Source organism: Siphateles boraxobius, unplaced genomic scaffold (genome assembly GCF_051911475.1).
Source record: "Siphateles boraxobius isolate OS27281-9 unplaced genomic scaffold, OSU_SipBor_1 35, whole genome shotgun sequence".
NCBI lineage: Eukaryota > Metazoa > Chordata > Actinopteri > Cypriniformes > Leuciscidae > Siphateles > Siphateles boraxobius.
Window position 1 is genome coordinate 15904985 of NW_027508975.1, and position 7099 is coordinate 15912083.

The following is a 7099-nucleotide window of genomic DNA, read 5'->3' on the forward strand; positions in this document are numbered from 1 at the left end:
TGCAATAACTGCTGAGATGCTAAAATCCGCGGGTGAAACTATCGTCGAATGGCTTACCCACAGATTCAATGAGGTGTGGGAGACAGAGAGGCTCACAGTGACTGGACCAGAGGAGTCATCTTGCCCTTCTGGAAACGCAAAGGTGACAGGCTAGTCTGTGGCAATCACAGAGGCATTACCCTTCTTTCCATCCCGAGCAAGCTAATAACCAGGATCTTGCTCACTCGTGCTCTCCCAGCCATCAGAAACAGCAGGCTGGCTTCATGCCTAACCACTCCAGAACAGACCAAATCTCCGCCGTTCGCTTGCTGATAGAGAAGACCTATGAATTCCGTAGAGATCGCCATCTTTACATCGGGTTCATGGATCTGAAGGCTGCCTTTGACACCGTTTGCCACACTTCACTATGGAGTATCCTACATGCCCTTGGAGCACCACCAAAGATCGTTGCCCTGTTCAAGCTGCTTTATAGTAATGCTCAGAGCTGTGTCCGTATCAACGGCAGAGACTCAGACTGGTTTCCCATCTCCAGTGGCGTTCACCAGGGCTGCGTGGCTGCTCCTGACCTCTTCAACTGCATCATTGACCATCTGATGTCTAGGGTTTGTGAGCGGGTCCCCGGAGTGTCCTTCGGCAGTTACCACCTAACTGACCTGGAGTACGCTGACGACACCATTCTGCTCAGCACGTCTCTCAGCCAGCTGAGAGACGCTCTGGGCATATACAGTGAAGAGGCTGAGAAGCTTGGCCTTCAGGTGAGCTGGACAAAAAACAAGTTCATGTATGTCGGTGACGGACCGCATCCAACTTCCCTGAGGTTTGGCAATGATATTGTAGAACCTGTCAACAACTTTGTGTATCTGGGATCCTTAGTGACAGACAATGGGGACCTAAAACCAGAGAACCAGAGTATCCTGCCTGGCTGCGCAACGTCGCACCCGCTGGCTTGGCCATGTCCTCCGTCTCCCTCCTGACCACCCGATGAGAGCCATTCTCCAGTTTGATCCGAGAGCCGCAGCCTGGAGATGACCACGAGGTAAACCCCGCACCCGATGGTTTGACGTCCTTGCGGGCGACCTCCAACAGGTTCTCCCCACTCAGTGAAACACCCACTGAGAATCCTGTTGAATGTGCCCTAGTTATTGGCGATTCTATTACATGGAACGTGAAAATAGAGACATCAGCCACCATAGTCACATGTTTGCCGGGAGCCAGAGCGCCTGACATCAAAGCAAATTTAAAAGTGTTGGCTAATGCTAATCGTAAATTCTCTAAGATTATTATTCACGTCGGCACTAACGATGTTCAACTTCGCCAGTCGGAGATCACCAAAATTAACGTTAAAGAGGTGTGTGAACTGGCAAGTACGATGTCAGGCACTGTAATTTCTCTGGCCCCCTTCCTGTTCGCTAGAGTGATGAGATACTTAGTAGACTGTGCTCACTCAATGGCTGGCTGTCTAAGTGGTTACCGCAAAATAATATAGAATTCATAGACAATTGGAAAAGTTTTTGGGGCAGACCTGACCTGTTGAGATGGTATTCATCCCTCCTGGGATGGTACTGCTGTTCTCTCTAGTAATATGGTACATAGTCTTAGAGCTCAAACATGAATTGGGGCTCAGGTCAGGAAGCAGACAGACTGGCTAAACCGACCGCCTGCTGGCTGTCTCACATCACTGAGGTCAGATAAATCCCATCACATATGGCGCTTTTGCACTGCATGGTATGGTTCAGTATGGTTCGGCTCGGCACGGTTCGGCTCGATTCGCTTTTCCACTGCGTGGTACAACTTGGCGTGGCGCGGCACGGCTCGGTTCGCTTTAGCTCGGTTGCTTTTCCACTGCAGTTACCGATTCAAAGTGAGTGGGATTATGACTGATTGTTATAGTTTATCCGCTCCTCGTCAACCAACGAGAGGAACGTCTACACTTCTCGTCCACTGACCACGATTCACCCATTTCTTTTTTGGAAGTTTTTTTTCTTCAAGCAAGTCAAGCAAGTAGTTTTAAAACAGGTGCTACAGCGGTGGCTGTTACTGGCTATTTAAATCTAGCGGGTTTGATATCTCGCAAATACAATGACGCTGCAAGTGATGATTCTGTCTGTCAGACCAATCAGTGATCTGCAGTGTTTTCACGTCACATTTTAGTATCGGTACGGTACGCTTGGAACCCCAACAGAGGTGGTACCATTTAAAGCTAGTCGAAGCGAGCCATATCATACCATGCAGTGGAAAAGCGCCACAAGTGACCCGTACAGAGCCGTACCGTACCATGCAGTGGAAAAGCGCCAATAAAGACCCTTTCATCCTAGATATTTCTAGATATAATCATATAGAGACTGTCTGTTCCCCGAATTAGGACATACAAAACCCATTGAAGGGTAAAAATTCAATTGATGTTCAACAAATAAAAAGCAGATATATGGATGAACAAATGATAAAGCTTGGGTTGCTGAATATTCAATCCCTTACTTCAAAATCACTTATTGTTAATGATATGATTACAGAATATAACCTAGATGTGCTGTGTTTGACAGAAACATGGCTAAAACCAGACGATTACATTACTTTAAATGAATCTACCCATCAAGACTACTTTTATAAACATGAGCCTCGTCTGAAAGGCAAAGGGGGAGGTGTTGCTGTAATTTATAGTAATATCTTCAGAATTACTGAGAAGTCTAGTTTTAAATATAATTATTTTGAAGTGTTGGTGCTTAATGTAACACTATCTAATGTAAATGATAAATAAGATTTGTGCTGGCTACTGTATACAGGCCACCAGGGTACCATACAGATTTATCAAAGAATTTGCTGATTTTCTATCAGAGTTAGTACTGGCTGCAGACAGATAAAGTCCTAATTCTTGGTGATTTTAATATACATGTAGATTTCGAAAAATATGCATTGGGATTGGCATTTAAAGACATTCTGAACTCTATTGGAGTTAGACAATACGTGTCAGGACCTACTCATTGTCGTAATCATACTCTAGATCTAATATTATCGCACGGAATCAATGTTGATGCCGTTCACTGCTAATTCTATAGCAGTGCGATGACATCTCAGATCATTATCTAGTCTTGTATATACTTCATGTAGCCAAGGCTGCAAAGTCGACTCCGTGTTACAAATATGTTAGGCCTATACCTTCTGCCACTAAAGATCGCTTTAGTAATAATATTCCTGACCAGTTTCATCTTCTCAGCATCCCAGATAGCTTAGAAGAACTCGATATTGTGACAGAAACTTTTGACTCTCTCTTTTCCTGCACTTTGTCACAGTTCTGTTACCCTTGTCTGGGTTTTCTCTTGGTTTAGAGACAGAGTTGTGACACTCCCGGTTTGTCATGTGTTTGTGTTTAGTCTGGTCTGTTGTGAGCACATGGCTGTCATGTTGTGCCATGTGCTCTCCTGTCAATTGTCAAACCCCGCCCATCTTGTTATCTCGTTATTGTTTAATTTCCCCCACCTGCCTGCCTCGTTACCCTCTTATGTTTGTTCCACTATTTAATCTCCCTGTGTTTGCAGTCCTGTGCTGGTTCGTTGTCCATGTTTCCCTCATGTTTCCTGTTCCCACCTGAGACCTCTCTTGTTTGCCCCTACGGGGTAGTTTTTGTTTGTAGTTTTGGTTTTACCTTTTATTTACTTAATAAACATCCTTATTTACGCACTTGTATCCTCGCTTCACTTTTGACCATTCCGTGACACTTTAGACACAGTTGCTCCTTTTGCGCTTAAAGAAGATTTAAGAAAATAGTCCAACGCCGTGGTACAACAAGCACACTCAGGCCTTTAAGAGAGCAGCCAGAAAAATGGAGCGCGACTGGAAGAAAACAAAACTAGCGTTTTTTTCGCATTTCATGGAAAGAGAGAACGATTGCATACAGAGAGGCCTTAAAAGCTGCTAGATCTGCTTATTTTTCAACCCTATTAGAAGAAAATAAACAAAACCCTAGGTATTTATTTGAAACAGTGGCTAAATTAATGAAAAATAAAGTTTCCACCCCAGACGTTTCCAAGCAGCACAGCAGTAATGACTTAATGAACTTCTTTACCTACAAGATTGATAATATCAGGGAGAAAATTATAACTATGCAACCGTCTACTACAGTATCACATCAGGCAGTGCACTGTAGTCTCCCTGAGGAAAAATTTGATTCATTCATTGCTATAGGAGAGGAAGAATTTTCTAAACTCATTAAATCATCTAAATCGACAACATGTATGTTAGAAGCTATACCAACAAAGCTATTGAAAGAGTTGTTTCCAGAGGTCATAGATCCACTTTTTAATATCATTAATTCATCTTTGTCATTAGGATATGTACCAAAGCTGGCTATGATTAAACCGCTTGTTAAAAACCGCAACTTGATCCTAAAGAATTAGTCAATTACGGGCCGATCTCGAATCTACCATTTCTACCATTTCTGTCAAAGATTATAGAAAAGGCAATATCCTCACAACTATGTCCCTTTTATGAAAGAAATGGTATGTGTAAGGATTTTCAGTCAGGATTTAGACCGTACCATAGTACTGAGACAGCTCTCATCAGAGTCACAAATGATTTGCTCTTATCATCCGATCGTGGTTGTATCTCTCTATTAGTGTTACTTGATCTTAGTGGTGAATTTGATACTATTGACCACAACATTCTTTTAAATAGACTTGAAAATTATGTTCACATTAGTGGAACCATTAGCATGGTTTAAATCATACTTATCTGACCGTTATTAGTTTGTAGCAGTAAATGAAGAGATGTCTTATCGATCAAAAGTTCAGTATGGCGTACCACAAGGCTCAGTACTAGGACTGTTGCTGTTCACTCTGTACATGCTACCCTTAGGAGATATCATTAGGAAGCATGGCATTAGTTTTCACTGTTATGCTGATGATACGCAGCTCTATATTTCTTCATGCCCTGACGAAACTTACCAATTCACAAAATTAACGGAATGCATAGCTGCTATAAAAAACTGGATGACTAGTAATTTCCTACTACTAAATTCAGAAAAAAAGGAAATTCTAATTATTGGACAAAAAACTTCCTCACGTAATAACCTAGAATACTGTATAACACTTGATGGCTGCTCTGTCAAGTCATCGCAGTCGGTTAGGAACCTGGGTGTACTCTTTGATACCAAGTCACGTGTCTATTGAAGGATTTGAGGGCGAACCAAACAAAAATGAATCTCCCAGGTTATTTGTTCAAACATAATTCCACACAAAACTCAACATTCCAGACCCCCAAATCACTAGTCTAATCTAGGGCCATAAATGGAGTTGGCTCCAGGCAATCCCAGCTAAGAACTTTATGACCATGAATAGCTTCAAAGAGATGTGCCCAACTAAAGGAGAACGTTGTCAACGTTAGATCGTTTGGAAAAGACTGATTGGTTCAGAGATGGCACGGCTCGGAACCTACCAAGATAACGGCAGAGGTTGTTTGATCCCAAGACAAATGATTTAAAACAGAGCTCCTCCTTTATAAGGACCTTGGAATGACCCCAGGGTTGAAATCTCTTAAAACCACAGAGACTGAGACTTTAAATTTAAAAATACATAAAATCACCCCAAAACAATAATTGACAGACTTCCAATCAAGCATTGTTCAACTACATAATCCTATATTGTATCTACCACCTCTGTATGCATCTATTAGGCTTAGATCACATACAAGTCATGTAATTGTTATAACTATTATATGTTTGAATGAAAGTGTGTCTTGATTCCTATCAATACGATCATATGTTCTTAATTCAGAAGATGGCTTGATTGGAATCTGTGTAAAATGTTTTGTGTTCTTATAATAGGAATCATGTCTAAACTGTACACTTCTGTACTCTGCTAGAGCCGGAGAGTAAAGAGATCACAGATAACGCATGATTTACGATGAGTTTTATGTGTTAGAATAATCAATAAAGTCTTTTTTGTTTTTTAAAGATAATTGTTCTTGTGTTATGTGCTAACAAATTTGTTGTCTTAAACTGCTCATCTCAGTTACCTTGCTTATATATAGTGTTTCACTATAGATTGGATATTTATATCTGTTTTAGAGCTGATAGTTACGGCCCGTTCAAATGAACGCTGGACGAGTCATTTGCTCGGCCGTTTAAGTGATTCTTTTAAGATTCCCTATAAATTAAGCTAAATTATGTCATATGCTCTCAATGACAAATGCAGAACAATTAGTTAATGCGTTCATGACATCAAGGCTAGATAATTGTAATGCTATTATGGGTGGTTGCCCTGCACGCTGTCAGGAACCAACCAGGCTCCACCACTACACAGTCACAAAGATCGCTGTCACCTGATTACTAATTACCCAGCACCTGCATGTCATTAGATCCCCATCACAACCCACATAAAAAAACTCAGAAACCACAAGCTCATTGTCTGGTCTCGTTTTGAGCAAAGGACTGTTGCCAAAGCTACCTACCTGTTTCCAGAAGTTTCTCCATACAATCTACATTGCTGTTCCAACTCCTTCTTAATCATCTTCCTGGTTCCACCGTCCATTCTTCTCCTCTATTCATCTCCACCCTCCAGCGATCTCACTTTCATCACCACCATCTCCAGCGATCTCTCTCCACATCATCCACAACGTCCATCATAAGTAGTAAGGAATACTGCATCAGTATTTTCTTCAGTAAACATCCTGCTATCCTTTCATTGATATATTTAACTCAATAAACCTGTGTCATTACCTCACGTCATTGTTCTGAGTATCTGTTATGTAACAGACGCTTAATAAACAAACTACAGCTGGTACAATATGCAACAGCTAGAGATCTTACCAGAACCAGGAAGTATGACCATATTAGCCCGGTTCTGTCAACACTGCATTGGCTCCCTATTAAACCGTATACATTTTTCAAATATTGCTGATTACTTACAAAGCACTAAATGGTTTAGCTCCCCAGTACTTGAGCGAGCTCTTAACGCATCATAGTCCTTCACGTCTATTGCGATCTCAAAATTCTGGCCAGTTGATAATACCTAGAATATCAAAATCGACTGCTGGCGTAGATCCTTTTCCTATTTAGCACCTAAACTTTGGAACAGTCTTCCTAACATTGTCCGGGAAGCAGACACAC